General features: G+C 41.9%; 1 pseudogene; it reads right to left on the reverse strand.

Moving 5' to 3' along the window:
* Positions 1 to 7,771: 7,771 nt before the first annotated feature.
* On the reverse strand, positions 7,772 to 14,099 carry LOC116644895 (annotated as a pseudogene).
* Positions 14,100 to 16,059: the final 1,960 nt, after the last annotated feature.

Here is a 16,059-nt window from a genome sequence, read left to right on the forward strand (position 1 = left end):
GTGGTTATTCATTCACTCATTAAATATTTGAGGATTAAGACGAGGAGTTCCTAAACTATGTTGCAGATCTCTGCTTCCTCTGACAAATTCTGGGGGGCTCCCTGGAGGAGTAGGCTGGGGAGAGTGGTCTCTGCTGCAGCAAAGAGGCCGGACTTCCTGAAAGAGGTGGGGGTAGGATGTTGATGACTGAACAACCCTAGGAAGACTTTCACTTGTCTATCATCTGGAAGGAGAAAGTCTAGAATTGCTTGAGATTACAGGAGGCATATGTTGGTTACAAAGGGAAGTTGATAGTGAGTCAAGGTCAGGAATTATTAACAGCATTAACAATCAAGTTCAGAACATCCTGAGGAAGTGGACAGAGGGCATATTGAGACAATTATAATTCCTCCCTTTGACACAAATGTGGACTAATGTCATCTATGACACAAACATCACCAACAAACAATCCGTGTCTTCAATTACCATTACATTTGTTCCAGTACTAGGCTAAGTTGGTGAGATGCTATTAGCCTGCCTTATTAGGAAGAGGGTGGAGTCCTTAGCTATTGAGGGCAAAGCTACCAAAAGTAGAAGGAAAGGTTCATAATCATAACTGACACTTACTGAACACTTGATCTGTCTCAGGTACGGTGCTAAGGGTTGGAAATGTGTTACTCCTTTTAATCCTCACCACGACCCTGTAAGGGAAATATTATTACCTTTTTACAGAGGAGGCAAATGAAGTGTAAAGGGGGATGAAACATTTGCTCAAAGGCATATAGCAGTGGGACCATGATCTGAAACCAATGTCAAACACTGGTTTCATTCTTGCCCCCTCCACTCCATGACCTCAGGGCAAAGCGAAGACCAGAGGTTGTTAAATATAGAGATATCTGTTCTAAAAATGTGACATTCATATGGGAAGGGAAAGTTGAAGTGAGAGTCAACAAGGCAAAATGAAAAAGGGAAGTTGAATTTGAATATATAATGGGCTTAAGTTCACTGTGACCTAGGTGAGAAAGGAAATTTACAAGTAAATTTGACTTACATTGCAAAACAAGCAGAAGCTGCCGGATGAAGTAAAAGCAAAGAATCACTGTAATTAGCCAAATAAACAGAGTCCATTCCATAAGAATGAAGACATGTATGAATCACTGGTGGGCATGAGGAGGTAAGGGTTCCTGTCGCTGGACACATCAGAAGTTAGGAAAGAAAATATGCTAAGAATTGCTTGCAGGCATATCCAATTCCAACTACACTGAATGCTCATGAGGTTGATGCAATAATTTTGGAATATAATGGTGCAAACTTTTTTTTTTTTTTAAGATTTAGCTTCACTTTTATTGAGCCAGGTGAACTAGAGCAATAAGGCATTTTTTAGCATGGAACACCAAAAATTTCTTGGAAGGAAAAAGCAGATTTCCATTGGCCGCAGGTTGGCAATAATTATGAGGACCAGGAGTAATCAAAGGACAGACCTACCTGATCTGGGGGGAGTTGTGTATATCTTGGTGGGATCACTACTAACTTCCATGCTGAAACTTACCAGGGCCCAGAGAGGTTGAAGCTAAGTATGCTTAGCTGATAGCCCATCCAAGGAAAAACCACCTAGCTACGGACACAGAGGCACTCCCCTTACCCTGGAGATTGGCATGGACTGCTGGGTTTTCTTCGACCCATTACCTTCCAGGTCCCTGAACAACTATCTCTCAGAATGTAACATCAGGTGTTTTTTATGAGTGAAAATAAATGTGCAAGGTCCCCAACCTTCATAAGTTTTCAGTGATGTTTCAGCTGAAACATAACTAATACGCAGAAACAGGGAACAACAACAAGGTGCACAATTGGGCAATGAGCGTGTTATAGGCTTTAGAAAATGGGGAAATTAATGTGGACTACCATCATTCAGTAGGTTTGACAGGAAAGCTTGCACCTAAAAGCATTTTAGGTACATGTGGGCTAAAATGTATCCAGCAGCTCCTATTGTATCTCTTGGTGCTTTAGTTTCTGTTAAAAAAAAAAAAAATAGAGGTAACACTTGTCCTGTCTTATAGTGTAAGGGATAATTGCCAAGATCCTAGGGGTGAAGGTGTCAGGATGCAGAGATACCTGAAGGAAGGTTGTCATCATCTTTTTTTAAAAAAAGATTTTATTTATGTATTTATTTGAGCGAGAGCAAGTGAGCAGGGGGAGGAGCTGAGAAGGAGGGAGAGAGAGGGGAACTCTGCGCTGAGTGCAGAGCCCGACATGGGGCTCGATCTCACGACCCTGAGATCAGGACTAGAGTGGAAACCAAGAGTCTGACGCTTAACCAACTGAGCCACCCAGGCGCCCCCAGGATGTCATCATCTTAACCAAATAGAAAAGGCAAGAAAGACGGGATAGGCATCAAAAGCTGCACAATTGCATCCGTTAATGTAACCTGGACTGGCCCAATGGCACAATATTGAATGTTTCCTGTGTAATGTTTCTCTAGCATTGTCTTGGCTGGAATTTAGCATGTGTGTCTCTTTTCACACATTTCTTATTATTTGGCAAACTTTGGGATCTTCAACAAGAGCAAGTCGTATAGTGCCAGGGACTATTTCAAGAGCTTTAGAGACATATCAATACACTTAATCCTCCTGAAACAATTCTATGTGGTAAATGCTATTATTATCACCCTGTTTTACTGATAAAGAACCCGAAGCACAGAGAAATAGCTTGCCCAAGTTGTCAGAGCCAGTGAATGGAAGCTGTGGATTTGAATCAAGATCCCATGCATTTAATATCTAAGTTTTAAGGCAATCCCCCAGCACACCATTATGAGGCTTTGCAACTGGTCAGTGTTGCCAAAGGAAGAGCCCACAGAAAGTTCAAGACAGATGTGCTGTGAGAGATATTGGACAGAGGGTGTCCACAGATTACAACGTCCCTGGTGTTCTAGAGAGGGTAAAGAGGCCACCTTTACCAATCCTCTACACCTATCAACAATTCAAGACACAGCCTAGCACAGAGGCCATGGCTGGAGAGGGTTGGGCAAAAGAGAAACAGAAGACAATGGTGGGAGAAGGGATGTGGCCGTGGGACAGCACGAATGGACGCAAAGTGAGCTAAGAGCCTGGAAAGGGTTGGAATGCTCATTGAGTTTCACTGCAATAAAATTTCCTGGCAACAAATTATCTCAGTATCTCTTTTGTCTATGCTGAAATGTTAGTGCAAAGAGTATGATTTTAAAGTGGGTGGGCCAGCAGCACAAACTGGGAAACCTTTGTCTATTTAAATGTCTATGACAATGCGATTTGCCCAGGGTGACTTTGTGATCCTTGGCACGTTCACAAAGGTATGTATGGTCGGGTATTTTTCTTCTAGACACTCTTTATCCACTTGGCAGATATTAATACTGTAAACACTTTGGGGGCACCTGAGTAGCTCAGTTGCTTGAACAGCTGACTCTGGTTTCAGCTGGGGTGGTGACCTCGGGGTCCTGGGATCCAGCCCCACGTCCTGCCCTGAGCCGGACTCAATGCAGAGTCTGCTCCCTCCCCTTCTGCACCTCCCCCTCTTCACTCTCTCTCTCTCTCAAATAAATCAATAAAATCTTTTTTAAAAATATTGTAAACACTCCAGGGTAGACACTCTGGAAGTTGCTGGAAATAAGTGGAGAGGTATGGCTCCTGCCCTCAAGGATCTCACCCTCTGATGAGCAGCCAGCCCCATATGTGATCAACGACAATATACCAAGTGTGACAAGAGAGGGTACTAGGTGCCAAAAGGGCACAGAGAGGGAAGAGCCTGACCATTTAAGAATGCTTCAGGGAGGGGCGCCTGGGTGGCTCACCCTGGGTGGCTCAGTCGGTTAAGTGTCTGCCTTTGGCTCAGGTTCCTGGGATCGAGCCCCACATCGGGCTCCTTGCTCAGCGGGGAGCCTGCTTCTCCCCTGCCTGTGCTTGCTCTCTCCTTCTCTCCCCCCTCCTCCCTCTGTGTCAAATAAATAAAAAAGCTTAAAAAAAAAAAAAAAGAATGCTTCAGGAAGGAAGTGCCATGGCTGACTATTGCAAGAAGAATTGGGAGTCTGCCAGATGGAAGGGGAGAACAAAGAAGGTCCATCCTGGGAAGAAGGCAGAGCTGGGCAAAAGTATGGAATCTGAGAGAGCATAATGAATTCGTGCACTTTTAAGAGGATATTCTCTGTCTCCCGGTTGTTGTCGTTGTTGTTTCCAGCTTAAACAGCACACATCTATAACCTCACTGTTTTAGTTTTCTGGGTCAGGAGGCTGAGCATCATTTAATTGGGTTCTCTGTGTCGGGGCCTCTGACAGGACTGCAGTCAAGGTGGCTCTAATTTTAAGGCTTGACCCGGAGAAGGATCCACTTTTAGGCTCATGTGATTGTTGGCAGGATCCAATTCCTCGCAGGCTGGTGGACTAAAGGGCCTGAGTCGCTTGCTGACTGTTGGCTAAAGGCCGTCCCGAGTTCCTTGCCCTGTGGGTCTCTCCAACATGTTGGCTGACTTCATCAAAGCCAGCAATGGCGAGTCTGCTAACAACTTGAAGTTACAATCTTGTGTGGTTTAAATGCGGAAGGAACACGCCTCATGTTGCAGGATTCCACAGATTACGAGGCCAGCCCATGCTCAAGGAGAGATTACACAAAGGCATATATACTAGAAGGTGGGGATTTGGAGGCCGGGGCATCTTAGAGTCTACCTCTCACGGACAGACATCTCCACGTAGGGTCTAAAATGACATCTGGCAGATCCTATTCGTTACCCCCATTTTCCTTTTATTCCCACTTAGGGATGGTCAGTAGCAGGTCAGTGGGAGGGGTGGGGAAGGCAGGAGATTGGTAACTTTTTGCCCATATGCCCTGCCTTGTAAAATACCCTCTCACTTGAAATACCACGATGGAAAATTCTGGCTGTATCTACAACATTCTCCTAATTTGCTTTTCTCCCCCACGTCTTCTCAGTCACTGCAGGGCATTGGTGCACCTCTCTAGTACCCATGAAACCGAGCCCCTTCCTGGGATGACAAAGACACCAGAGCCCAGTCTCTTACTTCCTGTCAATGGAGAATTTCTCCCTAATCTGATTACTCCTATATTATTAGACTCCATTATCATATTATTGTTTTTAGCATATAGATAGAATTTTTAGTTTTCCTAAATACTTAAAATAATTTTACCCCTTTAAACACTATTTAAATGCTTTTTCAATGCCTGTTACTCAATATTGGTGAGATTTATTCACCTCTGGCTCTTTTCAAAGGGCCCTAGCTTTAATGAGATAACAGGCTTTGACAAGTTATCAAGGAAGGGTTAAGTCCACAGATTTCATTGTAATTCCTGGCACAGAGTTTGAGGTGATATATTTATTTTGTAACATGGGCTTTATCAGAGAATCCCCCACCAGCCACCACCACCCAAGGACCTTACTATGTGAGAGCTTCAGTGACAAAGCACGGCTTGTGAGTTGCCTGAAAGAGATCGAAGGGTATCTTAGGAACAAAGTAGAATTTGTCTCTCTCTCTCTGATCACGATACCAGAAATGGAAAAGAACACCGAACCAAAAATAGTAGCACCATTTACTCTGACAGAATAGGAAACTAGCAGCTTCTGCTTGTGAGTTTTAGGATCTCAAGCAAAGCAACACCTCTGTGACTCCTTTTACTCATCTGTCAAACAGCAAGGATGATAGAGATGCAAATATATTTCCCTAAACAGAGGCCAGAATTAGTACAATGCTGAGCCCAATTTATACAGCTCTGAATTCTACCAAAAGAAAGGCCCAAAACAGCCAAGTGGTCCACCAGCCAAGTGACAGGCAGCAATTGCCATGGGTTTTAATAAAATTCCATTGACAGCCAGAATTCTGGAGCCACGTTTACGACTGTCTGTTAGGTAAAAGAAATACAAGATTATTGTATGCACCATTTAGAATGCAATTCAACAGAACATTCTAACACAGAAATGAACAATCGTGAAGAAAAATCTTTAGATGCTATGTGGGAAGGTAGAAAAATCACATGCTTTTGAGTCCAAAAATATGGTTCCTAATCTCCGTGTGGCTTCTGTGTGACTCCCATATGCACTACGCCTAAGTCATTAGTTGTCAAACTTCTCACCCAGGTACCCCTCCCTGCAAAAGGGAGCAAACAAGTCACTTGCCCAGGAATTTGAGGAAGAGCCATCTCTTGTAATCATAACATCCCATTTAAAATATTCTGATTCGCTGTAAAGATCGATTTGAACTTTGTGTTCTAATCATGTTTTAATGTGTTTTTGGATTTTATTTATTTATTTATTTATTTATTTTTTTTTTTAAAGATTTTATTTATTTATTTGAGAGAGAGAATGAGATACAGAGAGCATGAGAGGGGGGAGGGTCAGAGGGAGAGGCAGACTCCCTGCTGAGCAGGGAGCCCGATGTGGGACTCGATCCCGGGACTCCAGGATCATGACCTGAGCCGAAGGCAGTCGCTTAACCAACTGAGCCACCCAGGCGCCCCTGTTTTTGGATTTTAAATAAAAATGTTCTAAATTAATTATTATCATGTAAAATGTACCTTCCAGAAATTGTGCCAGGCTTATCCCTTGGTCTTGAGCAGCTATTGACACATTGCCATATATCTCAGGGTGGGGTCGAGGAGGAATATATTCTGATTTTAGTTCTGGCCAAAGTGATTGTACAAATGAGAGAATTGATATCACTGAAAATTCATGATCCTCAGCTTCAAGTGGACATCCAACACAGCCCAACTGTACAATGACAAATCCATCCTGGCCCCACTGTCAAGTTCTGACCCTCCCTCTATAACCATCCTTCTGAGCAAATAATCCTTTCTCACTCAAAAAAAGGGAAGTGAGTCCATCAGATAGGAACTTCCTCATGTTCCCTCTATACAACTCTCCAAGTTACCTGTATCTATCTCAGTCTCTCCTTCCCCCTTCTTGTTATCACATACAAAGTGTCTGTCCTCTTATTAAAATGGTGTGGACCCTACTTCCTCTTGCCTTCTCAGAGACCATACTTGTGGTTATTATCTCCCTAATCTTCTGCATCTTTGACCTCCCCATCTTGAATGTGTTCTTCCCACTGGTACTGCAGGGAAGGAAAAATTCTTCCTCTACCCTTCAAACTCTTCCAGGTAGACTAAGAATTTGATTTACCTGAGACAGGTTAACAGTAGAAAAATCAAATTTTTACTACATACGTATGGAGGCCCAGTATTAAAATTGAGACCTAAAGAAATTACAAAGGCAAGCAGTTGTTGTTATACCTTTTAGACAAAGAAGATAAATTTGTGAGGAATTGACAGGATAAAGAAAACAAATGTTTAGGAGCTTTATTCAGTAAGGAATTCTAAGCAGAATTTGAGTTGAGGTAGTAGATTAGGAAAAAAACAACAAGGCTTGTTTCTACACCTTTCTCTGCTTTCAAGTTCCCAACTCTGGTGGTAAAGATATCTTTTTACTTCTGCTTTTTTTTTGAAACAACACAACACAAATTGTTGGTTTTATTGGTATTACAATGTAGTTTTAATACAAGCTAAACATAAACACAATTGTTAGATATTCAGTCACTTATCCTGTGAAACAAAATGCCAAGATCAACCTTGAAGGACTTATAAAAATGAAAATGTATAAAGCATCTTCTTCAATTAGCTCTAAGGACAACATATACGAATGCAAAAATGTGAAAGTGTCAATAATAACATCAAATGTTGAGCTGTTGACTGAGGAGTAAAAAACGATTCTACTTTTAAAATTAAATAGCTTCAGGTAAAAGCATGCAATTTCCCACACCCACTATCTTTGTATTCTGCACAGAGTTCCAAGGCAAAGATTGCTTCTGGCTTTCTGAACCACCAGACAGGATGATGACCTGTGTGGCTGACTTATCACAGGCCTTTTAGTCTTCTTTCCTGATAAGTCCTTAGCTACTTTGGAAGGAGGCATATGAATGGGTTTCCATGGAATTGGATTATAAAAGGCTGGTTCTGGATAAGAATTTCCACTGTAAAAATCTGTAAGTTTTCCATTGGCGAGGTTTATTTTTTGCATTTTCCAACCATTTCTTAAACCTTCTCTCTACTATTTCCTTTTTTTCCTGTAATTCAGCTTGCCGTTGTTTTTCTTTTTCCTTTTCTTTCTTCTTCTTTTCACATTCTTCAGCATTTTTCTTCTTTATCCATTATTGGTATTTTTCTTTTGCCTTTTCTTGCAAATGTTCTTTCTCCAATTCTTTTGCTGCTTTTCCCTCCATTTCCTTATTAATTTTTTGTTCCCTTTCTTTTCTTTTCTGTTCATTCTTTTTCTGAACACATCCTTGTGCTTTTCTTCAGCAATAACCTTTCTTTTTTCACGTTCTTCCATTTCTTTTCTTTTTTCTAGCTGTTGATTTAATTCCTCCGGAGCTTTCTGTTGCAGACGGTCACGTTCTTCTTTTTCTTTGCCAACAAACCACACTTCCCATGGTGTCAGGCGACTTTCTGGTAGGTGCACTTGTTTCTGTTCTTCTTGGTTATCTTCTGATTCAGCCACACTGGCACACCCTTGTAACTCCACTCCTCTCAGGCTCCCCACCTTAGCCTGTGAATCATGAGCACCTTCCTCCACGTCTTCCTCATCCTCCCCGTCGCCATCGTCCTAGTCAAACGGGAAGCTCTGGTGGCCAAGGGGAGACAACAGCGACATGGTGGAATTGCTGCAGCTCAGCAGCGGTGACGGGCTCCAGCCCCTGCCCCCGGGCGCCCGCCATGAGGACAGAGAAGGAGCCGGAGGAGGGCAGAGACCTGGACCTGCGTCGGCGGAGGACTGAGCATCGGAAGGTGGCAAATCAGCCCCCCACTGCCAGGCCGCCCAAATAGGGCAAGTTAAAACTGGGGGAGGGGTGGCGGGGACCTGCCTATCTTTTTACTTCTTAGTACAGGGAGGGTATCATATGGGAGATTTGTTTCCTGTTTTCAATGGGACAGAGGAGAGACTGAGTGTCCTTCTTGCATCACTATGTCTTAAGCAACTTTTATTTGAAATAATAAATATGCCAAAGTGGCACATTTGGGGGCGGCCTGCCCTTGACCCCTACAGTATCAAATATATTTCATCTAAAAAAAAAAAGCAGTCAAAATAGACAACCCTCCCTTGATCCCATCTTCTGTGTCAGCCAACTCTTCTCTCCATATCTCCCTTCAGATCCAAAGTTGTTCAGAGCTGCCCCCATTTCCTCACTTCTCCTTTACTTTTAAGATTACTTTTGGGGCACCTGGGTGGCTCAGTCAGTTAAGCATCTGACTTTGGCTCAGGTCATGATCTCAGGATCCTGGGATGGAGTCCCCCCATCAGGCTCCCTGCTCAGTGGGGAGTCTGCTTGTCCCTCTCCCTCTGCCCCTCCCCCAGCTTGTGCTTGCGCACTGTCTCTCTCTCTCTCTCTCAGCTAAATAAATAAAATCTTAAAAAAGAATACTTTTACATTTTTAATTAAAATAATACATGTACATAGTTTTAAAAATTCAAATATTAGCAAGTATATTGAAAACATAATCTTCTGCACTACTCTCTATACTCAAGTCTGCTAAGAAAGGGCAAATATTTTCCATTCTTTTTATTTTTTCTTTGGATATTGAGATTCATATTTCTAAATAATATTCTTAAACTTTGTCAAACTGGACCCAACACAGAATCTTCTGCACACTGAATGTTTGGTCCAATGTTACATGTGTGAGAGATACCCATGTAGTTCAACCACTTTCATTCCAGCTGTGATGTGTAAACATTCTGTTCAATAAATATACCACAAGTTTATTTGTTTTTTTAAAAGATTTTATTTATTTATTTGACAGAGAGAGACACAGCAAGAGAAGGAACACGAGCAGAGGGAGTGGGAGAGGGAGAAGCAGGCTTCCCGCTGAGCAGGGAGCCCGATGCGGGGCTCGATCCCAGGACCCTGGGATCATGACCTGAGCCGAAGGCAGACGCTTAACAACTGAGCCACCCAGGTGCCCTAGTATACCACAAGTTTATATACCATTTCTTTTGAGATTGATCATCTGAACAGTTTCTGGGTTTTTACTCTTATGGACAATGTTACCATGTACATTCTTATACACATCTCTGGGTGTATGGGCAAGATTTTCATCACATTCCTAAATATGGAACAGGAGGATCATGGGATAGGCAACTTCATTTTTTATATTCTTTATGAAGCAGAATTCTTAATATTCAATTGACATTAAAGTACTCAAATTTATAAATCGTAACTTTTATGATTTGTGCTTTCTTTGTGTATTGTTCGAGAAGTTGTTTCTTATTCTAAATTCATGGAAACGTTCTTCCACATTCTCTTCTCGAAGTTTTTAGTTTCCCCTTTCACATTTAAGTCCCTAAACCATCTGTGATTTATTTTGGAGTGTTGTGTGCCCATTTCCTCTTCAAATACTCTGATCTGGCTTCCATTTCCATCACTTACCTGACAAGTGCTTTAGGGAAGGTAACCAATGGCTTCCATATTGCTTAATCCAATTTTCCTCTGCAGGTCTTATCTTACTTAGCAATCACTCAGTAGCATTTGACCCAGTGGATTACTCCCTCCTTGAAAGATCCTCTTATCTTGGCTTCCATGATACCACATTCTCCTCATTTTTCTGGAACATATCAGCTCCTGCACAGTCACTTTTGCATACATCCATTTCCTTCTTGACCTCTAAATGTTGGCATCCTCCTGGGACCAGTTCCTGGCTTTTGTCTCTTTCTTTTTTCTTTTTTTTGAAACAAAATCCGTTTATATTTCTGTAAGAGTCTAGGACAAAAATGTGAACTATTCTTAACAGAAGTAACAGTAAGATGGGGGAGGCAGCAGAGGCCTTTAGATCCTGCAGCAACACAAATGACAAAGTCTTGATAATGGCCCAAGAGAAAGAAAAACGAGTTCTAAGAATGCTCACGGTATTTCACAAGGAGTCCTAGAAAAAAGGTGGAGTATTATTCATTGGAATTTTTCCCCATTGTTCTCTCTCATTAAAACTGGCCCTGTTTTGTCTCCCTCTGAGACAGTTTGAACTGTAGATTCTGGTGTCCTTTGAACTTTGTTCTTTGATAAAAGTTGGGCAAAAAACACATGCCACACACAACTGTGGACCTGGGATGTGAGACTCATGATAGTTCTGGAGAGAGCTTCCTGCCCCATGCTGGAAAAGGAAGACAACTGTTCAAACTGACGAGGAGGCAAAATATTGCCATGGTTAGTCATTAATATTTACTAAGAGGCATCAATGAACTGCAAGCTTCTTCGATTCAAGGAATATTTCGAAAGATCCTGTTTCCCATTCCCATCAGACTGACAGGGCCGAAGGACATGGCTCCCAGGATTGGTGCCCATCAGGACACTTCACCAATATGGTTTCTGGAAAAAAGGCAGTTTTTCTGAATGTTTTTCCTCAAATGATAGGGCTTTTGACTGGGTTAAAAGTAAACATATGACAATTAGGGAGAATATGGTGGAATTTCGTTTTCTTCACTCTAGATTTCTCTCTATGATTTTTTTCTTCTTGCAAATGTCTAACTATAAATCGAGGCATTTATGATTCACAGTTCTCTTTGATTTGAACACTTTTTTTTTTTAAGGTTTTTATTTATTTGACAGAACGATAGAGAGAGAGCACAAGCAGGGGGAGCAGCAGAGGAAGAGGAAGAAGCAGGCTCTCCGCTGAGCAAGGAGCCCGACGTGGGGCTCGATCCCAGGACCCCGAGATCATGACCTGAGCTGAAGGCAGCCGCTTAACCAACTGAGCCACCCAGGTGCCCCATGATTTGAACACTTTTATAAAGGGGATAGTTTTTTTAAATTTAAATTCAATTAATTAACATTTAATGTATTATTAGTTTCAGAGGTAGCAGTCAGTGATTCATCAATCTTATATAATACCCAGTGCTCATTACATCACATGCCCTCTGTAATGCCCATCACCTAGTTACCCCACCTTCTCTCCCCTCCAGCAACCCTCAGTTTGTTTCTTATGATTAAGAGTCTCTTATGGTTTGTCTCCCTCTCTGATTTCATCTTGTTCTATTTTTTCCTCTCTTCCCCTATGATCCTCTGTTTTGTTTCTTAAATTCTACATATCAGTGAGATCATATGATAATTGTCTTTCTCTGATTGACTTATTTCACTTAGCATAATACCCTCTAGTTCCATCCACATCCTTGCAAATGGCAAGATTTTTTTTTTGATGGCTGAGTAGTATTCTATTGTGTGTGTGTGTGTGTGTCTGTGTGTGTGTCTGTATATACCACATCTTCTTTATCCATTCATCTGTCAATGGACATCAGGGCTCTTTCCATAGTTTGGCTATTGTGGACATTGCTGCTATAAATATTGGGGTGCACGTGCCCCTTTGGATCACTGCATTTGTATCTTTGGGGTAAATACCCAGTAGTGCAATTGCTGGGTCGCAGGGTAGTTCTATTTTTAACTTTTTGAGGAACCTCCATACTGTTTTCCAGAGTGGTTGCACCAGCTTGCATTCCCACCAACAGTGTAGGAGGGTTCCCCTTTCTCCGCATCCTCACCAACATCTGTCATTTCTGACATGTTAATTTCAGCAATTCTGACTGGTGTGAGGTGGTATCTCATTGAGGTTTTGATTTGGATTTCCCTGATGCCGAGTGATGTTGAGCATTTTTTTCATGTGTCTGTTGGCCATTTGGATGTCTTCTTTGGAGAAATGTCTGTTCATGTGTTCTGCCCATTTCTTGATTGGATTATTTGTTCTTTGAGTGTTGAGTTTGATAAGTTCTTTATAGATTTTCAATACCAGCCCTTTATCTGATAAGACATTTGCAAATATCTTCTCCCATTCTGTTGGTTGTCTTTTGGTTTTGTCGACTGTTTCCTTTGCTGTGCAAAAGTTTTCTATCTTGATGAAGTCCCAATAGTTGATTTTCACCTTTGTTTCCCTTGCCTTTGTCTCTTTCTATCCTGTTTTTCTATGTGGTCTCATCTACTCTCCGGGCTTTATGCTAATGATCCCTAAAATTTCTACATCTTCCTCCTGAGCTCCAACCTTATATCCCCATTTGGATATCTCCCCAACATTCCAAATTATTATGCCTAAAACTGAACATTTGGTCTTCTTTTCCTCATCCTGCCTTCCCCAATTCAATAAATGTCACGTATCTACCCTGTCATATGCCACTGCTCTGGGGGGTCATTCTCAATCCTTCCTCCTTTAACCCTGACATCCAAGATATCAGCAGCTTTTACTGAATCTCACTCAGAGTACATCTGGAATCTATTTACTTCTCTCCATCATCACTATTAAGCAGTCATTGTCACCTGATGACTATAATGGCCCCCTAATAATTCTCTCTGCTCTAACTCTTACTCATTTCATTTTTTCTTTCTCTAAGTGGAAGCCAGACTGGTCTTACAAAAAATGTAATTAGATCCATGTCAATCCTCTGTACAAAACTTTCAACATTTATTGCCTTTAGGATGAAATCCCAAACCCTGGACATGACCTACTGGGTACTTGGCATGAAATGGCCCCAGCCTCTTTCTATAGTCCAGTATACCTTAGAGTCAGCCTGGAATACTCTTCTCCAGGTTTTTTGTTTGTTTGTTTCTTCCCTTGAGCCTCAGGTTAAGTGTCAGTTTGAGACATCTCCTCCCATTGTATGATCTCTCACTAACTTGTACTTTCCTTTATATCATCTAATACAGTTGGTGATTAGAGGTTGGTTTGAGCATCAACTCATTATCTGTATCCCCAAGAGACCCCGAGTTCCTGGGAGCAGGGATCATGTCTGTATTATTGTTGTTGGTGTTATTATTCCCCCCAGTACAGCCCAGGCCAAGCCAATGCCTTGCCCATATTAGGAACCCAATAAGCCCATGTTAAATGCTGAGGCACATGGAGGAGATCATCATCCTCCTAGAAACAGAGTCAGAACCCAGAGATCCTGAGTCATATCTACAGGGAACCTCACTGAGAAGGCTGCATAGTCTTGTGGGGTTCCCAGTAGATGTGACAGGATCTCTGGGCTCGGATCCTGTTTCTAGGAGGATGATGTTGGGGGATTCACTCTTCATGTCTCTGGGACTCATTTTCATTATCTGGAAGCTTCCACTCTTGTCCATTACAACCCCCTCCCCACCCCACGACTCCCATCAGAATCCCTTTTAAGGCTAAAATTTCATTCTAAGGGGAAAGTAGCAGAGGGGAATAAAAGTTCTCCCCACAAAGCCTGCCCAACTATACAGGCTGCAAAGGCTGATTATTATTTTTATTTTAAAGCAGAAATGTAATTACTATATCAGTACTTAATTGTATCGAAGACCATGAGTAGCGCATAATCCCTTCACCTAAGATTATTCTTTTTTTTTTTTTTAAAGACTTTATTTATTTATTTGACAGAGAGAGACACAGCGAGAAAGGGAGCACAAGCAGGGGGAGTGGGAGAGGGAGAAGAAGGCTTCCCGCGGAGCAGGGAGCCCGATGTGGGGCTCGATGTGGGGCTCGATGTGGGGCTCGATGTGGGGCTCGATCCCAGGACTGTGGGATCATGACCTGAGCCAAAGGCAGATGCTTAACGACTGAGCCACCCAGGCATCCCCACCTAAGATTATTCTTATAGATGATTTGAACACAGTAACGGCAAGGTTATTACTATTCCAGCATGGCTGTGGTGTTATTGCCCCCTGGTGGTGATGTTAATTACATAGCCCTGCATGTTGGAAGACGCTGCTAAGAGGGGTCCACAGATATTCCTGGAGACTGTGGCATTGAGTTCTCTCCAAGTTAAACTAGAGACAAAAGCATCAGAGTATGTTCTTGATAAAAATGTATCTGTTGGCTCCACCTGGACCTCTTCCTTAGGGGCTACCAATCTACTCCTTTTGCTCCCCTTCACCTAAAAGACAGTTTGTCCCCTCTTAGGGAGACAACCACCAGAGCCATGAAGCCATTTGGTATCAAAGAACAACTGGTTCGGGACCCCCATTTTAGAGAACATCTGTGCAATATTCAGTCTGGTAGGAAGTAGCTTCTCCATGGGACTTAGACATTCAGGAACAAAAATTTTTCAAATGTATAAAATAATAGCACTGCTAACCATCAGATATGAAGTTACATGTATTAATTGCATATAATAATTACATGCTAATGCAGTGTCACCCATATACGTTTTCATGTCTCCATGCATTTTCACTCTCCAAATCAGAAACTTACTCATGAAACACAATTCAACCACTCACAACTATACAGCTTTGTTCTAACCTGAGTCACATCTACTGGGAACCTCACTGAGAAGGCTGCATAGTCTTGTGGGGTTCCCAGTAGATGTGACAGGATCTCTGGGCTCACAAAGTAGAGGAGACAAAGTAGGGGAGAGGTGCATATGGGGAACAATGTTTCTAATTGATAGGAAATGCTTTGGCAGAGTTGAAATGTGTGTTTGTGTGTGTGTGTGTGTGTGTGTGTGTACACACTAGTCTTTGCTATATCTTCTTTCCAACAGAGAGAGCATTTCCCAAAAGCTGAAGATGGCTGCATTTATCTTTAATGGAAACAATTCAATAAGAAATAACAAGCTGTTCAAAAAGCAGAACCAGCAGTGGAAACACAGATTCTCCTGATATCTGCTTTCTCTTTTTTTTTCTCCATAGCCCTGGATTTAGAATCAGACAGCTCTGGGTCTGAATCTCCACTCCTCCCTTACTAGCTGTGTTACTTTTGGCAAGTTACTTAAGACTTCTAAACTTTAGGATCTTCTCTTTATCTACAGGATGGGTATAATAATACCCACCTCGTATGCTTGTTGTGAAGATCTAATGTGATATTATATGTAAAATACTGTGCAAAATGTCAGGCTTAAGCATTCAAGAAATGGTAGCTGTTATTGTTACTATAATTATTCCTAAGGTTATTCAAAACCTTCTGAATGGTCTTGAGGAAGAAAAATAATATAAAGCCAATCAAAACTAATTGTTTATATCCAGGAACAATATTCAGTCACTTACAAGAGATTATGAGTAACAAATAATATCTTTCCTATGCTTATTCCCTTCTCTCTTGGTGGGGAAGGCAGAAGTCTATAAT

Source organism: Phoca vitulina, unplaced genomic scaffold, assembly GCF_004348235.1.
Source record: "Phoca vitulina isolate PV1807 unplaced genomic scaffold, GSC_HSeal_1.0 scaffold31, whole genome shotgun sequence".
NCBI classification, from domain to species: domain Eukaryota; kingdom Metazoa; phylum Chordata; class Mammalia; order Carnivora; family Phocidae; genus Phoca; species Phoca vitulina.